At 43.6% G+C, this 21,949-nt stretch overlaps 1 protein-coding gene across 2 annotated transcripts in view; it reads left to right on the forward strand.

The window, feature by feature from the left end:
• LOC147712018 (glutathione S-transferase omega-1-like) overlaps positions 1-21,949 on the forward strand; it is a 610,936-nt gene that overhangs the window by 358,888 nt on the left and 230,099 nt on the right. The window lies entirely within an intron of this gene.

The raw sequence follows: 21,949 nt of genomic DNA on the forward strand, positions 1-21,949 counted from the left end.
TCACGATTGTTGTTAGTGGCCCGTTTCCATGCCTGACGGACCAGACGTTCAGGATAGTCACGGTCTTGTAGTTGTAAGGACAGTACTTTAGCATGTTTGTCAAAGAGTGGTCTCACCGAACAGTTCCTCAGTACGCTTAAGAATTGCCCAACGGGCAAATTCTCACATAAGGCTTTGGGATGATGGCTGCCAAATGTTAACAGTGAGTTCCTTGCCATTGGTTTCTTGTATAGTTGGTATTCCAATTTCCCATTGTCCGGAAAAATGAGGATGTCCAAAAAGGGTAGTTGGACCTTGCTGAACTCTACTGTGAACTTGAGAAATCTGTTCTGATTATTGAGCCATCCATGGAAATCTTGAATCTCAGTTATAGAGCCTCGCCATACCAAAAAGATGTCATCTATGTATCTATTCCACAGCACCACTTGATGGAAAAAAGGGTTACTGTGGTTGAGAACATGATCTTGTTCAAAAAGATGAACATATAGGTTGGCCAGGCTGGGCGCAAAGATGCTGCCCATTGATGTCCCTGAGATCTGCAGGAAAATCTGTTCCTCAAATTTAAAGAAATTTTCCATCATGGCCAATCTGGCACACTCCATTAAGAAGTTGACCGGAGTTAAGCTGTTCAGATCTCGTGAGTCCAAAAGTCCTCTAATTGATTCCAAAGTCTCCTCCTGGGGGATACAGGTGTATAACAACTCAACGTCAAAGCTAACCATCAGATCAATGGAGACAAATCTCTTTTCTTTTTTGCCGGCAAGAGGCGGAAGAAGTACTGTTCTTAGACTTAGACATCTGAGACAAGGCTGTCGAAAACAGGAGAGGCTTTGGCGGGTCCATCTTGATCCCTTGGAGAAGGAACAACAAAAACAGATCCGTCAGTGTAAATAATGTATTCATACTGATCTAGAGGCATTATTTCATTTGGAAAACAATATTCTTTTTCATATTGCAGAAATGCTTGTGTTTTAAGTGTAGGAACCTATCTGTATTCTACATCTGTGGCAGTAAGAGAAATAGAACACAAAAACACAATTTAACAAAAGAGGGTCCTGGGGAGAATTTTTACCGACCCTGTAATCTCCAATCCCAAATTATATATGAAAGAACACACGGGGAGACTACCGGTCAAAATGCATAAACCAATCAGATACCCAGATAGAAACAGGACACCAAGCAATCACAAATTAAGTCACACCTGGTCGAGAAAAAGATCCCATCAGCCCACCACGCTGGCGGAGCCTCATCATCTAGGAACTGGTGACAATAAATCTGTGCAGTCCACCCCTGGTTCGGGGGACTGTACTACACTAGATTTAGAACCAATGGTTGGCCCAGCCGAGTGTGATCTCAAAAGTGGTGCTGATAGTTTGCAGTGCAAAGTGAATGCGATAATTAAAAATGGCTACCAGGACAAAAAATATGTTTAATGGGGATTGTCCTAGTGTCAAGATTTAAAGCAAAGCCTGATAGTTTAAAAATATAACTATCTTATAGCAATAGGGGAAAGGTCAATATGTTTCAGCCGTGTAGGTAACAATGCCCGGCTTTCGTCAGGACCTACGAGAGAGTACGCAACTGCAAAAATGATACAATAAATGTGTGAAAAAACAAAAACATTACTCAAATACAAAACTTGTACGTTAGTGGTTATCAACTAATCTACTGGCGTGCACAAATGTGTAATTGTTTCCAAGTTGGTACAGGTACAGTTTTCTGTCCTGTAATGATAAATCAAAGATTTAGTGTTGCTTAATTGTGTACCTAGATCTTCTGAGGCACTGTATAGTTTACTTACTGTCTATAAGAGTAATTATCTCTTGACAGAGGTATATGCCCAATAAGTGGCTAAGCATCTAGGATATCGACTTCGCCGTCACTACGGACCTTCTAGTTAGCTTTGACGTCGAGTCGTTATACACCTGTATCCCCCCAGGAAGAGACTTTTGAATCAATTAGAGGACTTTTGGACTCACGAGATCTGAACAGCATAACTCCGGTCAACTTCATCATGGAGTGTGCCAGATTGGCCATGATGGAAAATTTCTTTAAATTTGAGGAACAGATTTTCCTGCAGATGGGCAGCATCTTTGCGCCCAGCCTCGCGAACCTATATGTTAATCTTTTTGAACAGGATCATGTTCTCAACCACAGTAACCCTTTTTTCCATCGAGTGGTCCTGTGGAAGAGATACATAGATGACATAGATTAGCTCAAGTCTAATCCGGATAAAACTGAAGTTGTTTTCTTTGGAAAACTAGAAATTCACGATTGGAGTTCCTGGTGGGCCAAAGATCTGTCACCCCGCCCGCTGAAAAATAGAAAGCCAAACACTTGGGAATTGCCATATACAATACATTGTCGATGCATTCTCAGGGTGCAGAGTAGAAATATTACCGCAAAAATATCGTGGGACAGAAATAGCGCCGTAAATATATCGTGGGGAAGAAATATCGACAACAAAAATATAGTTGACAAGAATATTGACTGACAGGTAAATACATACATAATACATAAATATCTTTGTAATACATATCATTTACAAAAATATAGTTTACAAAAATATTGATTCATTGATAATTTTATGTATTTTAGTGTTTTTAATAAGAATTGTTTGTCATTTTATTATATGTTTTAGAGTTTTACTAGTTATAAATGTATTTTAAGTTTAATTCTGCGTTTTTAGTTCTGTAGCAGGTTGTGGGTTTATAGGGGAATAGGGTGAGAAGTAATTTAATTTTAAAAAATGTATTGAATAATTAATGTGTTAATTGAATAATTAATAGTAGTTTAATAATTAGTTGTTAATTAATTTCAATTAGTCAATTAATGAATAATTAGGTTAATTGTTTATTTAATTTTAGGTGTGTGTTGTGGTGTTTCTATGTGTAAATTGTGTGAAGGGTGGTAAGTAATTAAATGTTTTCATAGATTAATCATTAAATACTTTTAAATGAATTGCCAATATTTAATTAGTAATTATTAATTGTAATTAATTGTAGGTGTGTGTTTTGGTCTTTATATGTGTAAATGGTGTTAAAGGTGGTAAGTAATTAATTTTGTATTGAGTAATTAATAAATAATAATTAATTTTCATGAAATAATTAGTCATTATTAAATGTAATTTTGTAATTAATTGTAGGTGTGTGTTGTGGATTGTATAGCGTTAAATAATTTGTAATTTTTTAAAATTATTTTTGTTAATAATATATTTAAATGTATATATTAATTATGTTAATATTGGAAATTAAATTTAATTAAAAATGTTGATGGTTTTGTTTTTTATTGTTTTGGGTTCCAGCGCCTTCCCTACTGTTGCACTCACTGGAGTGGAAATAGTAATTTGTACCCCTACGCTAGCCAATGCTTTCCCTACTGTTGCACTCACTGGAGTGGGAATAGTAATATTTACCCCTCGGCTATCCAGCGCTTTCCCTACTGTTGCACTCATTGGAGTGGGAATAGTAATTTTTACACCAACACTATCCAGCGCTTCACCTACTGTTGCACTCACTGGAGTGGAAATAGTGAATTTTAACTTTCCTCTATCCAGCACTTTCCCTACTGTTGCACTCACTGGAGTGGGAATAGTAATTTTTACCCCTTCGCTATCCAACGTTTTAATTACTAATGTTTTTATTTTGTTGTTAAATGTATGTATTATGTTTTTCAATAGTTTAATGTGTTAATTAAATATAGAATATTTTATTTATAAATAATTATATATGTGTTTATTTTATTATATAATCAAAAAAGTTTATAAATTAAATAAAGATAATAGTTAATAAAATGTTTTCTATTTTTCTTCTATTGATCTTGTATGGGTTACCTGAGCACTGAGACTCTCTCACACTCATCGCAAGGGCGATAGGCCCCATTGCCTCTGTTGTCGGGGAGGCTCACTTGTGGGGGGGTGGGTAGTGTGGGGAGGGTAGTTGGCTCTGGGGTTGGTTCATGGGGTATAGGGGTGGGTAGTTTTTGGGTTAATGGTATAAAAGGAAAAATTTCAGTTCATAGCAAATGCTACAAGGATGTTCGAGCAAGCTTATATTATATCTCAGTCTTCATGATTAATGTCAACTTATGTCTTAATTTTTGGGTAAATGGCGAGTAATATGCTGCGAATATGTTCATTCAATGTATGTGGTCTGAATAATGTTCTTAAGCGTAGACGGGTGCGGCAGGAAGTGCGGTTAATTAACCCGGACAACATATGTCTTCAGGAAACTCATGTGCCATGGGGTAATCAGAAGATTTAGAACGAACTGGGGTATACAGTATTTGTTACTTCTCGGCAGGCCACTATGAATCGGGGGTGGGAATTTTTGGACGTCAAACGATAGCTACCACAGGTAAAATCAAAGCCGATAGCTTAGGTCGCTGGGCAATTGTTGAGTGTATCATTGGGGGGGTCAGGACTACAGTTTCTACGGGGTATTGGTCGAACCACACAAAACAAGATTCTTGATTTTCTGAATGTAGAGCTGGCGATGTGGGGTACTCCTTTATTATTGCTAGGGAATTTTAATATTCATGGTGAGGCCTCTACCTGGGATCCCAAATTTAGTAGATATACTGGCCGTAAACCAAATGTTTTTAGAGCATTGCGGCAATTATTGCTTCAACATGGTCTGGTTGATGGGTGGCCATTGGTTAACCCGGGTGATCCCGGCTATACTTTTTTTTCCTCCCCACATAGGAAGTTCGTTCGGCTAGATTACATTTTTTTGCCTAGATCATTTGCCATGGGTGCTCATATGCAGGTAATGCCACGGATTACATCGAACCATGGCCCTGTGGTTATCGATTTGCCGCTTTTTAATATCCAGCGGGTACAGCGGGCATTTTCATTCAATAAGAAGCTTATATTTGATGAAGAATTCGCATGTCATATCCAAGACTGGGCCAAGCAGTTTTTAGAATTTAATAGAGGTACAGCGTCTCAGGCGATGGTATGGGACAGTTTTAAGGCTGACTTGCGGGGTGAAACATATAGCTGTGGGTGGTCTCAACAGCGCAAGAAAAAAGCTGATATGGACAAATTGTTGGTTGATTTGAAAAATGCTGAATATGAACTTGTTTCGGCCATAGGAGCACATCAAGATAGTGAATTGGCACAGAATAAGGTAGCGTGTGCTAAGGCTAAGATCAATGGAGTTTGGAGTCATGATATTGCAATCCAGTATAAAATCCATCGCGCTGAGCGATATGAATATGGTGAATCGGTCGGTAGATGTCTTGCGCAAAGGCTTCGGGCGTCAGACAGCACAGCATATTGAGACTGTAAAGAATGATCAGGGTCGCTTGGTTGGGACGATGGATGATATATTACAGATTTCTCAACAATATTATACTTCATTGTATACTCAAGAATATCTATCTCCTGATCAGATCAACCAATTTGTGGCTAGATTTGACTTATCGGTGATTGAACCCGGTGTTAGAGAAGAGTTAGAAGCTCCTATAACTATGGTAGAACTTGAAAGTGCATTTAAGGACCTTGCGCTTGGGAAAGCTGCTGGTCTGGACAAACTGCCGTTAGAGATTTACCGCTTGCTATTTGCCATTATTAAAGATGATATGCTGGCCACTTTTCTTGCCGCTCAAGCTGGAGCTCCTCCTCCATCGTGGGACGACGCAAACATAGTTGTATTTAAAAAAAAGGATAAGCCTTCATATCTCCCGGGGTCATATAGGCCCATTTCATTAATAAATGTAGATGCCAAAATATACTCTAAAATCCTCGCTAGCCGTTTAGTTCAAGTTGTACCACTATTAGTGTCCAATCAACAGCATGGCTTCCTTCCTGGTCGCAGTTCTGTTAACCATCTACATCGGGTGATTGATGTTTTAGACTATGCTGCTGTATTCCACCAAAATGCTGGATTGGTGTTTTTAGATGCTGAAAAAGCATTTGATCGGGTGGCGTGGGCATTCCTATGGGCTATAATGGGTAAAATGGGGTTTGGACCCCAATTTTTGCTAGCCCTGCAAATTATGTACAAACAACCAAGGGCCAAGATCTGTGTGATGGGACAGGAGTCAGCATTTGTTTATATCACTCGGGGTACACAGCAGGGATGCCCATGTTCGCCGCTATTATTTGCAGTCTACATTGAACCATTGCTGCAGATGCTAGAAAGTTCCCAGGATATGCAATCTATGGTTATTGGGGACAATTTTGTGCGTGTCTTAGCTTACGCTGATGGCATAGCGGTTGTGACATCTGACCCGGAACAAGCATTGGGGGAAATTGAAAATATAACACGAGAATTTGGTAAAACTTCTGGGTACAATTTGAATATTGCTAAAACCCAAGTTGTTTGTACTAATGGGCTATGTCCTAATGTGGAGAAGTGTGGCTCACTGGTTGGAGGAGGCAGACCTGGAAGCAGAGGTCAGCCCGGGACCAGGGTTCAATTCCCGGCTCGGCGGGGTCTTGAGTCCTAAAAAAAAAAAATGTCCGCAGACTCGACAATTCTCGCTCCGGTGCCTACTCGATTCATGGGTTCACACTCTGCGACTCTGGGCAATAGCTTGCTTAATCTCCACAACGGCCCCTCGCGGCGGGATGCTTGGCTTTCACCTTGCGGATACCCTGCCGGGGTTATCTCACAGGGGAATACCAGGACGGGTTCCCTAAGCAAGCGCTTAGATACCGGGTAGGTGATTTGCGCTATATAAATACATGTACATTTACATTTACAATACATACAAGCGTGTTACTACTGAAGCAAAGTATCCTGGAATTAAAATTAGGTTGACGCTCCAAGAACTAGTCACTGTGAATTGGACTGATATCTTACAGTCAGGTAAGCGCCAGTTGGAGAGGTTGGAATGTTTACATTTAATGCAAGTGGGGCGGCGAAATGTTTTAAAAATGTGTATTTTACCCAGGGTATTGTATTACTTCCGGACCGTACCGCTTGAGTTGCCACGTCCACAATTAATGAAGCTTCAATCTATAACCAATAGATTTCTATGGAGTTGGAAATCCCCTCGTCGAGCGTCCAAATTCATGACATTGCCACTCTCAAAAGGTGGTTGGGGAGTCCCGAATTTTGTTCTTTATTATCTGGCTTGTCTCTTGCAGAACATGAAAGTTTTAATTTGTGGGGGTGAGACACCAGTATTTGATAGCCCTAACATTTATTCAATGCTATTAGGTTGTCAATCTCGACAAATGCTGCTACGTTTTCTTGAGCCAAGTTATTATAGAAGAACAAGATCAAGACTATATTAGCAGCATTTAAAGGGTGGAGGGCGGTACATAAAATAATTCCTCTCAATCGCATTAATCTCTATACACCTTGTGATTCAACAGAAATACTACCTTCTATATTCTGGGATAATAAGATAAGGACGTGGGCGGATAAAGGCATCAGTGCTTAGGCAATATGTTTCATGCTGGTACTTTGGTTACATTTGATGATCTAAAGGTGAAATATGGGATTCCTCAGAATGATTTCTTTAAATACTTACAATTGCGGGATTTCATTTTAAAACATCGGCATACGCTATCCAATGGGACTAATGCCCTGCTAGAAGTTTTGAATAAACCGGCTAAAATAGGGATTTTATATAACAGCTTGCTGAGTCAACAACGCAATGATATTGATATAAAAGAGGGGAAATGGAATATTAGATTGGGCATTCCTGACCAGTTGGTTCAAGTATCTATTGACATGGCTGCCAAAGTTAAGTTGACAGCTAATTTACGCTTTCAACACTATAAAATGTTATTTAATGTTATGTTATGTTATGTTAATAACTTTTATTCAGCGCACAGCTGCCCCAGCGAAGGGGCGTCCTGGCGCCTGATCAAGTACCACAACACAACAAATCACCGCTGAAAAGAGAGGAGATCAGTCGACAGAGGTGAACAAATGGGTTTTGATCGCACGTCTGAAGAGAGTCAGGCTATTCAGGGCACGGATATGGACAGGAAGGGAGTTCCATAATCCAGCCGCCATAACGCGAAATGAGCGACCTCCTATCCTACTCAGTCTGAATCTAGGCGTGCTCGCTAGATGAAGAGATTCCGACCTGAGAGACCGCCTGGGGACATACGGGGAAACAAGACCCGTCAGGGCAGGAGGTGACGAGAATTTCAGGATCTTGAATGTCAGACAGAGTGCCTTGAATTTGATTCTCTGTCTGACCGGTAACCAGTGAAGGGAGGTCAGAACTGCAGATACAGAGCACCGTCTCGGGAGGCCCACAATGGCCCGTGCAGCGGCATTCTGCACCCTCTGCAGTCTGGTGGCCTCGGCCTGATTAACACCAAGCAGCAGAGCACTCCCGTAGTCCAGCCGAGAGAGAATAGAGGCTTGGACCACCAGTTGCCGAGTAGGGGGGTCGAAGAATTTGAGGACTGGTCTCAGTCCTCGCAGAATACCATAGCAGGTAGCTGCGATCTTCTTTGTATGGCTGGTAAAAGAGAGGTTGGAATCCAGCCAGACCCCCAAGTTCTTCACTTCGGCCGCTGGGATGGGAGTCACCCCCAATTCAGGAGGCCACCATTGATCTCCCCACAATTCCGCTTGCTTTCCTAAGATCAGGACTTCGGTTTTCTTGGCGTTTAACTGTAAACAGTTAATACACATCCAATTCGCCACGGCTAAAAGCCCTGCGCGAAACCTGGGGGCAGTCACCTCAGGGTCCCCACTGAGTGTCACCGCCAGCTGCGTGTCGTCGGCGTACGATGTCATGGTTAAGCCACTTTGTCTGACGACAGCAGCCAGCGGTTTCACATACAAGTTGAACAAAGTGGGGCTCAACGCAGAGCCCTGAGGGACTCCTAGGCCCAGAGGATGGAAAGAGGACTGACCAGGTGGAATGGCCACTTTAAAAAACCGGTCCGAGAGGAAAGAGCGGAACCATTGAAGAGCTTTCCCCTCAAGTCCCACTTCCTCCAGCCTCCGCAACAAAATGTCATGAGACACCGTGTCGAATGCGGCGCTCAGGTCTAACAAGAGGAGCGCCGCTGTCTGCCCCGCATCCAGCACCGAACGAAGATGTTCGCTCATAAAGAGCAGAGCAGTTTCGGTGCTGTGTTGTGCGCGAAAACCATTCTGGCTCTCGTCAAGAATATTATTGCGAGAGAGATGGGCAGACAAGATGGAATTCACGTGTGCCTCAGTGACCTTGGCGGTCCAGGGCAGGAGGGAGATGGGGCGGTAGTTCTCGGGTAGCAGAGAGTCGAGACTAGGCTTCTTCAAAATGGGGCTGACCACTGCTTGCTTCCAGGAGGCAGGAACCACGCCCTCAGCTAGTGAGAGATTGATCAGGTCCAATATGGGCTCACGGCATAGGGGCGGGAGAAGAGTAATAAACTCTGGCTTCAAAGGGTCTAGAGGAGAACCAGATTTAATTTTGAGGCTCAGAGTATCAAACGCCTCCACCGACAAAGCAGGAAGGGAGGACAGAGGTTCGCAGTCCAGAGCCCTTACAGCCCTGGGCTCATCACCGGGCACAGATGGCATGAACCCTCGGTAGATTACCTGCACCTTCTCCACGAAAAAGGATGCCAAGCTTTCACAGTGAGAGTCCGTGCAGATTTCTAGCGAGGTGGCCCGTTTACCCATCAGATCTTTGAGCACCTTAAATATTAATTTAGATGGGTTAGGGCTGTTTGAAAACTCAGAGGCATAATATGCCGCCCGGGCTTGACAGATAGCTCTGTGATAGATCTTAAGCTGGGTGAAGTACAGTGATTTCAATGTGGGGTCAAAGGATTTACTCCACGCCCTCTCAGCTTGCCGGCAAGTTCTCTTGAGCTCGGCAAGGGTCTCATTATACCATGGGCTGCGAGTTTTAGCATGACATTTCGACCAACGCATTGGTATAAGAGAGTCAAGGGCAGTACGGACCCAGATACAGAACTGTTCATATCCCTGTTCCACATTCGACAGGTTGCCCAAGGGCTGTGCCTCCAAGATTTTAACGAACTCCTCCATTTTAAGCTTACGCCAGTTTCTTTTAAGGGTCAGTCTGTCCACAGGTTTAAATTGTTGGTTATCCAAGGGACATGACACTTTAACCAACAGATGATCAGTCCAGCCCACCGCCATCGGGTCAGATGCCCTAGCCCGAGCCAAGGTGGTAAAGAAGGGGTCAAGGATGTGACCTCCTATATGGGTGGGGGCGGTGACTAGTTGGTTCAGTTGCATGGCTTCAAGGTCCGCTATCAAAGAGCTGATGGGTAAAGAGGACGTCTGATCAAGATAAATATTCAGATCGCCAACGATGTTAAAGTTAGCACATCTAGGAGCTAACGAATTGACCATGTCAACGAGAGCGGCCTTGAAGACCGTGTCATTCCCTGGGGGGCGATAAATAAGCAGGCCACTAAGAGTGAACTGATGGCTGACAGTAACCTTGAAAGAGGCGCTCTCGCACATCGGCAGATCAAGAGCTTTCCAATCCGCCGGAAAGCAAGATTTTGTCGCCATGGCTATGCCTCCTCCCCTAGAAGTACGGTTCAGAGTAAATACCGTATAGGTGGAAGGAAAAGCCAGATTTATTATGGCAGAGTCGGCGTCCTGTAACCAGGTCTTAGTGAGAAAAATGAGGTCAGGTGAGTCCTTGTCAATCATGTCTATATCATACACCGGCCAAGATGATGATGTGGGGCAATATGTATAATGGGAAATGCTATAGGTGCCAAGCTGATAAGGCCGACATTGTACATATATTTTTTGATTGCAGAGTTTTGAACCCTTTTTTTACATCTATTGCACAATTTTTCTCAACTATTTTAAATTTTGATGTGCTGACATCTAGGGAAATGATGATGTTTGGACTCTTTAAAGACATGGCCAGTATGCCACTTTATTATCAAAATCAGTTGCTCGATTATGTATCGCTTCCATGTGGTTGAAAGCTGAAGCACCGTCATATGAGATGTGGCGGGAAAAGTTTTATAACATATTTAATTTAGAATTTAATTTATATTGTATTAGATCATTGAAGAAAAAACAACTGGGGTAAAGGATCTGGCAGATTATGATTGATCATTTAGCTAATGAAAGCCCAAGTTAGGCTGTAATATTTGTTTACTCTCTTGCTTATGATCAAATCAAATCAAATCAAATCAAATAAGCTTTATTCGATTTTATCAAAAAATCATAAAAGCATACAAATACAATTTATGCAGAAAAATTAAAAACAATTTTCACTTGAGAAAGGTTACAAAATAGATAAAACATTTCTCTAAAATTTAAAATCTACAGCAATCATTGGACAAAAGGGCCTCGTATTCCACTGATCAATCAATATTGACATGTACTACTTAACACATTGAATTTCTGAATTTCATCACTGACTTCAAAAAGCGAGAAACAGCAAAGATAACATCCACATCTTCTAAGAGCAATAATTTCAAATATGCAGGTTTACATGTTCTTATCCCCCAGCGCTTAAGTAAAGGTAGAAGGAATAGTTTCCTCGGGCTGGTATACAAATTACAAAAGAACATGATATGAATATTACTTTGTGTTGAATGGTCATCACATGGACATATTAATTTCGGCAAGGCCCAATCATTCTGTTTCGGTAGAGTGACCATGCGGAAGAAAATCCCTAGGCGCAGCCTGGTCAAAAGCATGCGAGGATAGGGTGCTGTTTCAATCCCAAGATAAGATTGTAAGCCTTCAGTAGGGGTAATTTGCTGATAGTTTAGGATTGTACCTTTAAGTTTCTCTATGTCCCATCTTGCACTTTCTAGGTGTGTAATTAGTAGTTTTTTAAGGGCCGGCCTAGTCATGCTTTGTAAGGTCTCTGGATCATCGTAAAAATCAGGGTATCCAATGTTAGAGAACATCGTTTGTACATATCGCAGCCATTTGATTTTTGCTGCACCATCCAGAACCATGCAGTCTTTAATGAGGTTTCTATTCAATTTACACTCCTCCGTAGTCCAAATCTTATGCCAAAGCAAACAGGGTGATATTTTTATGATGTCACTAAGGTATTTAACGCCGGTCTCAATGTGAGTCATAAAAGTCGACGTAGTTTTTGACACACCCAGTAGGTAACAAATGAAAATATTCTCACAAGTTTGTAACAAGGACACATTCTCAAAGCCCCAGAGACCTGCGCCATATGTAGCCGTGGCTATACACTTTGCCAGGTAGATCTGTATCATTTCTCGAATGGGTTTACCCCCCATTTTGCCTGCAAAGGTTCGTAGAGCACCTATGGCACGACTGAAGGCGAGTTTCCTAGCTGACACTGCATGTTTCCACCTTCCCCACCTGTCAAACACGATCCCCAGGTAGCAAAATGTGTCTGTTATGGCAATCTTTTGCTGGTCCAGATATATTGAGCATGGGGGTCTATTGATCTTTTGGGAGCAGGACATGGAGAAAGTTTTAGAAATGTTCACCTTCAAGTTTCTTTTACCCATATAAGATGAAAATTTGTTTACTGCTCTCTGCAAGCCTACTTTTGTCCTTGACATGATTGCCGCGTCATCGGCATATAAAAGAATGGGTACGGGCCTACCATTGACTGCCGGGTAATCGCTTGACAGAGTTAATAAACTCTCAGCGATAGAATTTATATAAAATGTAAAAAGCAAGGGCGCAAGTATACAGCCTTGCCTCACCCCTCTGTGTATGGCAAATTTTTGTGAACATTCCCCCTTAGTCCCAAACCTTACTCTAGCCCCTGCGTCTCTGTATAGTTCTTTAATGAATGTGAGAATAGTTGAGTCCACCCCAATGTCCTCCAATGTCGACCAGAGCAACGTGTGGTCCACGCAGTCAAATGCGGAGCTAAGGTCGACAAAGGTTACAAATAGGTCCCCTTTTTTTGCCTGCGTGTACTTAGAGACTAATAGGGACAAATTTAGACATTGCTCAAGTGTCCCTAGTCCCTTTCGGAACCCATATTGGAACTCCGAGATGACCTTTTTCTCTTCTTCCCAGTGTTGTATTTTCTTGAGAAGAATCCTTCCTGCGACTTTCATAAGTCCGTCCAGTAGCGATATTGGACGGTAACAAGCGGGGTCGTCCCTGTTCCCTTTTTTAAATATGGGGACTACAATTGCGTCCGACCAAGTGGTAATGAACCCGCATTTATTTCCCATATTCAATACATTAGTTAACAAAGGAACCCAAAAATCCGGCTCTGATTTGTAAACATCTACTGGGGTGTAATCAGGGCCGGGGGCTTTGCCTGAGGCACTTTCCCTAAGGGCATCTTCAACTTCTAAGGTAGTAAATGCCAGTTCAATCGGGTAAGGGGGTGCTGGGGAGACAGTTAGCTGATTATCCTGTATTATACTATCTGCAGATGAAATCACCCTACATGGATTCGGGGGATTCCCCTGGGTATTGTTAGAATAAAGATTACCATAGTGTTCTACCCAGAGCTCACCCGTTATGGCTACTTCCACTGAGTTATCTCTATCTCTTAAATTATAGACAGATCTTATAACTTTCCAAAAGGCATTACTATCCTTGTTCCTAGCGGCTTCCCCCAGGGCTTCCCAAGCCTCCTTCTTCAGTGTCGCCCTCTGCTGTTTGATAGCCAGCTTATAATCTTGTCTCGCCTGGCGAATTTGAACCCTATTTTTTGGGTCAGCGGACAGAGCTTTCTTTAAATTTTTCAATGTGGATGTGCATCTAGAGTCAAACCACCCACGAGTATGCCTCCCATTGTCCTTGCAGTTCCTAGTCAGTGCATTTTTTATGTGACGCTGTATGTTAGAAAATGCAGCCATAATACTCTTTGGGTCAGTATCTTCCTCTAAACAGGCAAGAATGTCCGTGGAACAAGAAGATAGGAGGTTTTGAAAGAAGGATGTTGGGTTCATTTTCTCCCATTTAATTACATACCCGTTAGTCTTAGTTAGAGTAACCTCATATGGGTATGAAACCCTACTAGGTTCCTTTGCTTTGTCCCCCATAAGTTTTACCCCGAAGGTGATGGGGTAATGATCGCTCATAGGGTCATCCCCAATTTTCCAGTAGGTTATAAAATCAGGATGAGTTGGTGATATCAACGCAAAATCAATTGTGGTTTTACAACCTCTTCCATTGTACGTTGGGGCAAAGGGAACCGAGGGGGAGCATGCCTGGTTGATAAAAGTGAGATCAAAGGTAAATATAACGTTGTTAAGAAGAGACCCCATGTTGGTATGGGAGAAGTGCAAGGGACCATCCTCCCCGAGATCTGACAGGCTGCACAAACCTAGCTCAGAAGACGGGCAGATGGTACAATTGAAGTCACCCACCCACAACATTATATGATCCCCTGTACCTTGTTCTCTCAGTTTGTGGATATGATGCATCATGATGTTCATATTTGATTCCACTTCACTAATTGGCAAATTATTATAGAAGTTCACAAGAATCACCCTTTGCGAAGTGCCCCATTTAAGTGATATAATTTGAAAATACTGGCTGGATTGGAAATTGCAAACTTTTACATCCCCAACATTCGAGATGTATGTGCACAAGCCCCCCTTGTTGCGACCCTGGGCTGATGGCACAGCAGGAGAGTGAAAGGTTCGATAGCCCAACATGTGGGCTTCCTCTGTAAGCCAGGTTTCTTGAAGACACAGGATGCCATACTTCTGCACAATCTCCAGCCAAGGTTTGTGGGTGATCTTACTACCAAGGCCTGCTACATTCCAGGAAAGAAGAGAGTGCATTGGGTTTCTATATTCCTGTGGATGATGCCCTCCATTCCCCTTTATGCCTTTCAGATCTTGCAGGTGTGCAGGCTCTACCTGTCGTGTAACCTGGGCAATAAGAGCGTGCTGTTCAGGGGGGTTTAAGTCTAGCCCAATGTGACTTGGAACTTGGGATCTAGGCATTGATTTTTCACTCGAGTCAGTCTCCATTGGGGGATTATGGGCATTGGTAGGGATTGAAGCAACACTCATTCCCAGTCAATCCACCTGATCCAGACACTCAAACCTATTCATAGTGGGCGCTCCTTCCCACCAGTTGTTAATGGGTTGCCAACCATCCCGTGTCCTTTCCATCTGCGATTGTGAACTATTGACCAAGCCCCAGGTGGCTCAACAGTCTGTTTTGGTGGATAGAAAAAAGTAAGGGGTCTGATGACAATAGATTGGTCAGTATCACCTGAATCCCATGAAGTGATATGTTGGGCTGTGTAGGGGTCTGCTAATGAAACCACTATGCAGTCGCCAGGGATGGATTTATGTGTACGACCCACCCATGGCACTCTTCTAACCATTAGAACCCTACTCCTAAGAGTGTTAGGAAGCTGCCTATTGACATTAAGCCAGTGAATCACCTTATTCACTGGCTTAACTGGAACATCTGGCCCGCCTGTCTTGGTGAACCTCCTGCCCCCAAGACGGAGGTCAAGAGCTTGGGAATATGGTTAGAAAAAGATCTCACCTTCAGAACGCAGGCAAGGAAGACGGCCGGTGTCTGTTTCGGCCTTCTAAGGTCATGTAGGAAAGTGCTCCCCCTTCTTCCTTTCAACTCCCGGAAACTGCTGATCCAAGGCTTGATTGTGTCCAGGTTGGACTACAGTAACGCCATCTATCTGGGAGCCCCTGAAGCCACCTTCCAGACCCGACAGAAAATCCAGAATGCCGCTGCCCGGATGCTTACGAACACCCCGGCCAGAGCTTCTGCGAAACCTGCTTTGAAGAAACTGCACTGGCTGCCGATCAGGGAAAGAGTGGTATTCAAGGCTCTCTGCCTGGCTCACAAAGTGATCCACAACGAAGGACCTCCAATTCTGAGAAACTGTATTACCCCCTACAGACCTACTAGAGCGCTCCGATCGGACCACGAAAACCTCATCGTGGTTCCCAGAGTAAAAAAAGCCCGCTCAGGAGGTCGCCGCTTCTCGATCCACACGGCAAAGCAATGGAACGCGCTTCCTGTGAAACTTAGAACTGAACGGAACCTCCTCCGCTTCAGGAAATCGCTCAAGACTCTTCTCTTCCCATAACCCCTCCAACCCTTCTCTTCTCCTTCCCCTCCGGATTACGATGTATAGCGCTGGAATACTCTTGGGTGACTACGCGCTCTATAAAAACCTTAAATAAATAAATAAATATTCTTTAGGGACCACTGGGTCTCCATGGAATGTGGGTCAAGTGCTGGTACACCAGCCAGTACAACGACGTAGGGTCCGGCGTCAGGAGGGAGATCAATATAACCCCCACGAAAGTTCTGGCGATCATGGTACTGATTGGCTATGCGCGCAGTAGGAGGCATATTAATCTTATTGGGCTTGTGGGCAACCTTAGGGACTGGTTTGGGTAAAGTCAGGTTCTCAGGGCCTTTTGTCACAGGTATTGAGAGTTTTGGTATGGGAACTGGTACATTTGGCTTGGACCGGGATTTGGGTATTGGGGTAGGTTTAGGTGGGGGTAGAGGCAAGACAGGGGGCACCATTTCAGGGGCAGGGGAACTAACGTCAGTTACTGGAGCCGGATGGATACCATCATCACCATCCTGGGAAGGACCTTCAGCAATACGAGGAAAACTTGCTTCCAGTTGCTTTAGGCTAAGAGTGGCCAGGGAGACTAAGGTCTTATCCATCTTTAAAAGTTTGTTCTCAATACGTGAAAGTCTGAGTTCCAAAGGTGACAGTAACTGTTTTAATGTGACCCTAACTGTTTTGAGAAAATCTTCGTCATCACCCCCCTTGTCTCTGTCCCTCCCTGGCTCACTTTGCCCTCTCTCTATGAGTTTGTCGCCGTGTGTGGAGAAAGGCCCTAAAATAGGGTCAAGGACCACTTTAAGGTTGCTGTGTTCCTTGCCCCCCTCTATTAGGTGGCTATCCAAGTTTGGCACTTCTATGGTCTCCCCCGTGGTGGGTAGTGTACGCCTATTGTTAAAGAACTGCGACCTTGCAATTTTGGCTTTTTTGCGAGCGTAGGCAGACCTCGCGTTGCTTTTCTTTTTTAAAGTTGGCCCATCTTTATTTTTATTTTTCACTACAGGGGGAGGGGGGTCAGGACTGTCAGACAAAATAATGGCAGTCCCATGTCCAATAGGCACAATTCCCTCAGAGGTTTTAGGGGGCACGGGAGTTAAGGTGGGTATAGACTCTAGTGGAAGGGAAAGGGAAAGGGGAACATGGTGAACATCAGCACTAATTAACAGTGAGGGTGGGCAAGAAGCATGTTGTGGTGATGCAGCAGACGCAATTTTCCCCAGAGAAGATTTTTTAGAATGGGCAAAGGTCTGTGAAAGCCTACGTGTAGCGTCAAGCTCGAGTGACACCCTCTTCTGCATTTTAGTGATTTCAGCGTCAATTGCCAAGTTAGTTTTCACAAGAGATTCATCCAATGTCCCGCTGGGCTTACTCAGCCCCATTGCAGTTTTACTGCGACTACCCCGTGTGCTCATGGTAAGTCTGAATTACAGTACCAGCAATGCACTTAATAATAACAGTAGGCAAGCCAGTAACACGAACCAAGGGGGGTGGGCCAGGCCAGTCCTCTTTGTCCTCGAACGGCCTCAAACGGCCCGCTCTTAGCCCGGTCTTCGCCCGCTTCTTCGTCCGCGCGCGTCCTGCGTTCACGTTCAGGGCGGAGTTAAAATGGAGGAGGAGAGGAGGGGGCGGGAAGAGGAACCAGATGCGCGCAGTGGACGGCGCAAGCACTTCTGGTCCTCGCAGTCCCGCTCCCTAGGCAGGTGACGTTTGTGGCTCTCCCCCAGCAATGGAACAGCGATGGTGACCGAGCTGGTGTACTCCCAGGTCACAGGGAATGATTCACAAAGGGCTCCGCAATACAAAGTGCCCCAGGTACGTCCACAAGCAAAGTCCACAGTGTTCTGCAGTTCACGAGCGGCTCCCACGCCAGCGGGGGCCGCGAGGAGTCTTTAAGGCTGCAGGAAGGTCGGAGGGAAGAGGGGGCGGGAAGAGGAACCAGGTGCGCGTGGTGGACGGCGCAAGCACTTCTGGTCCTCGCAGTCCCGCTCCCTAGGCAGGTGACGTTTGTGGCTCTCCCCCAGCAATGGAAACGCGATGGTGACCAAGCTGGTGTGCTCCCAGTTCACAGGGAATGATTCACAAAGGGCTCCGCAGTACAAAGTGCCCCAGGTACGTCCACAAGCAAAGTCCACAGTGTTCTGCAGTTCACGAGCGGCACCCGCGCCAGCGGGGGCCGCGAGGAGTCTTTAAGGCTGCAGGAAGGTCGGAGGGAGGAGGGGGCGGGAAGAGGAACCAGGTGCGCGCGGTGGACGGCGCAAGCACTTCTGGTCCTCGCAGTCCCGCTCCTAGGCAGGTGAAGTTTGTGGCTCTCCCCCAGCAATGGAACAGCGATGGTGACTGAGCTGGTGTGCTCCCAGGTCACAGGGAATGATTCACAAAGGGCTCCGCAATACAAAGTGCCCCAGGTACGTCCACAAGCAAAGTCCACAGTGTTCTGGAGTTCACGAGCGGCACCCGCGCCAGCGGGGGCCGCAAGGAGTCTTTAAGGCTGCAGGAAGGTCGGAGGGAGGAGGGGGCGGGAAGAGGAACCAGGTGCGCGCGGTGGACGGCGCAAGCACTTCTGGTCCTCGCAGTCCCGCTCCCTAGGTGGCTCTCCCCCAGCAATGGAACAGCGATGGTGACCGAGCTGGTGTGCTCCCAGGTCACAGGGAATGATTCACAAAGGGCTCCGCAATACAAAGTGCCCCAGGTACGTCCACAAGCAAAGTCCACAGTGTTCTGCAGTTCACGAGCGGCACCCCTGCAGTTCACGAGCGGCACCCCTCTGTCGGTCTATATTTCGCTCTGTCTCACTTCTGTCCATCTTTCCCGTTTCCCCTCTCTCCATTGCACCTCTTGCTTATGATATCATTGCATATTGTGTCAGTTTTTTTTTGGGGGGGGGGGGTTCTCTTTCTCTTTTTTTCTTCCAATGGTTTATGCTATGATCGCTTGCTCATTTCCGATACTTTGTCGTATTGGCTATATGTATTTTTGAATAGGATTAATGTATATACTTTTTGTATTTGCTTTGATCATGCTATGAACTGCATAATGAATACATTTAAAAAAAAAAATTAAAAAAATGTTTTTAGGTAAATATATATATATGTACACATTTGTTGTTGTTTATATGTATTTGTTATAATTAGTTAAAATATATATTAAATGTAATTTATTAAGTTAATAATATTAATATTATTTAATTAATTTATTTTAAGTTATGTTATTTTTTAAAGTTGATATTTTTACATCCATATTGTTTACATCCATATTTTTGTCGATATTACTGTACTTACCTGTTTAAGTATAGGGATACGATATTCCTGTAATCGATATTTTTACATCGATATTTTTTTCATCTATATTTTTGTAATAAATATTTAAACCTGGAACCATTCTCAGATCCAAAATCTCACTCGCGCTTGCTTCGGTATACTCCGAATGCTAAAAAAAAATTGCAGCTTCTACCACTGGAAAGTAGAAGGATTACAGTGCAGGCTCTAGTGACATCAAAGCTTGACTATGTCAATTGCCTGTACCTTGGTCTTTCCAAATCCTTGTTCCAGCGTTTGCAAGTTGTTCAAAACGCGGCGGCCAGAGCCATCCTGAGATCAAGACCTAGAGTTAGTATGACCCCGATTCTTAAATCCTTACACTAGCTCCGCATTAAAGAGCGGATTGACTTTAAGGCTATGAATATCTTTTTTAAAGCCTTCCACAAGGCTGGAGCCGGGTATTTAATTAAACGAGTTAACCATTACTCTACATCCAGGCCCCTGCGTTCTTCTAACGCCAACCTGGCCATCGTGCCCAAAATACACCTTGTTCGTACTGGTGGTCGATCTTTCGGCTTTCTGAGCGCAAAACTATGGAATAGCCTTCTGGTGACTCTGATGCTTGACACTGACTTACTTTTCTTTAGAAAGAATCTAAAAACATGGCCCTTTAATCAATAACAGGATTCTGCCACTCATTTCCCCCCGCTGCCTGTGCGCCAGGACACTCTAGCTTGACTAGCTGTGCGCTTTATCAAATACTGTATTTCATTTAATTTCATCAAATACTGTATTTCAACAGAATGCATAATGATGTCAGTTATGCTTGTTGGGCTTATTCTCAACTTTTGTGAGGTTATGCAACAAAACATACTTTTATGGAGTTTCTTAAACTTATTTTGCACAGCTGCTTGCTGCTCACCAGGCTAAAGTTTTCAAACAAAAAAAGTATTATTAATCTAAAAGGCGAAACCTAGTGCATTTGCCAATGCTTGTTTCTCCTTGTTGCACCTTTTCCTTTCCCTCAATGCAGATGTCCTTTTCTCCTCAGTTCTTGTCTCCTGTGCGGTTTCTCCTATTGAGGTCTAGCGGTAGCCATGACCTTTTGATTTTACTAAAATTATACGTAAAATATAAATACATAAAGGGGCTTTCAGCTTCCACTCTTCATTTATTAGTCTGTTCTTGTGTCAGTCTCATTTTGCTTCCATCCACTACAGGATACAACATAGAGCAATGGGTTGGCCTACTTCAGCCCCTATGTTCACTTTGAGTGACTGAATTTTCACAAGGAGCACGTCCACATGCAAGGTAGTTCCATTGAGTGGCTGTGTTTTTGTTTTTACTTTACTATTGCTTTAGTGTTGCCTTTGTTGTAAATCCTACCAGGGCGCCTTCTACCAGATAAGAGCACTGGGCACATTCCAGCGTTATCAGATCCTGTCTTCGGCCAATTCTTTTGTAAAAGTCTTTTGAAGTGGTCTTTATTTATCTGACTGCTGCTCTTTCACACTATACCAGCAGCTCACATGAACTCAGAATATAAGCTCATGAGGGTGGTATATCTTTGCAACCCTACCTGTCTATCACTCCTTCTTTCTGTCCTTCTTTCCTATTCTCTCTCCTTCCGTTCTTTTGTTGATTCTTTCTTTCCCTTTCTCTTTTCTTCCCTATTTCTTTTCTTCCTTCTTTCTTCACTTTTTCGTTTCCTTTCTTTTTTCTTTCTCTTTCTTTCTTTCTTTCTTTCTTTCTTTCTGAACTGTTTATTTCTTGCAGTCCTCTTTCGTTTGTTTGTTTTCCTTCCTTTCTTTCTTTCCTCTTTACCTCTCTTCTCTTTCTTTCATTTTCTTTTATTCTTTCCTTTGTTCCTTTTCTTTCTTTCTTCTGCTTTTCTTTCATTCTTGCCTTTCTCTTTCCTACTTTCCTACTTTATTTCCTTCTTTCCTTTTTCTTGCCTTCCTCTTTCTTTCTAGTCTTTCTTTCTTTCTTTCTTTCTTTCTTACTTTCTTTCTTTCTTTCTTTCTTTCTTTCTTTCTTTCTTTCTTTCCTTCCTTCCTTCCTTCCGTCTCTTCCAGAGGCAAGGAGTTGTCAGCCAATGTCAGATCGACTGGCTTTTTAAGTCTGTGTTAGCAAAGACATTTTGATTTTTACTAAAATGATGTGTAATATAGTTCCCTAAAGGGGTTTTCAGCCAGACTTTGTACATTAGTCTGTGGTTCTATCATTCATGTTTTCCCCACCCACTCCAGCATGCATCAAGGGGCAACGTGTCAGCCTACTAAGCAACTGGCTGGCTTCCCTAGGAGCATCTGCTTGCTCACCTGTCACAAGAAACCCATAAACAATCGAAGCACTTCCCTTCAGTGCTAGGGAGTAATATGGTAATGTATGCTTTTTTGAGACCAAAACAGCGTGTTTGCCTTCAGCCGAAGTTTTGTGTAGATTTTCGAGGGCCTGGCAGCTTCCTGAACAATAAAGTTCTGCCAAAACCATGGCACAGCAAAACAAGAATTGCCAAAAGTTTGATTGCTAAGGCCAGACATATTGGCTTTACCAACGCTTGTTTCAGTATGCTGGGTCAGTTGTTCTCTCATTTCGTCTCCACTTCTATCTCAGTTGTCCTCACTGTGGTTTATTATTTTCTTTGTGCTCTCCTGGGATTACCTCCCCAGCGCGGTCTTCAGTCCGTTTTTTTTCCCGCTTTGCTTTTGTCTTTGCAATCCCTAGATTGACTCTCAGGAAAC

Source organism: Lissotriton vulgaris, chromosome 5 (genome assembly GCF_964263255.1).
Source record: "Lissotriton vulgaris chromosome 5, aLisVul1.2, whole genome shotgun sequence".
Classification (NCBI taxonomy): domain Eukaryota; kingdom Metazoa; phylum Chordata; class Amphibia; order Caudata; family Salamandridae; genus Lissotriton; species Lissotriton vulgaris.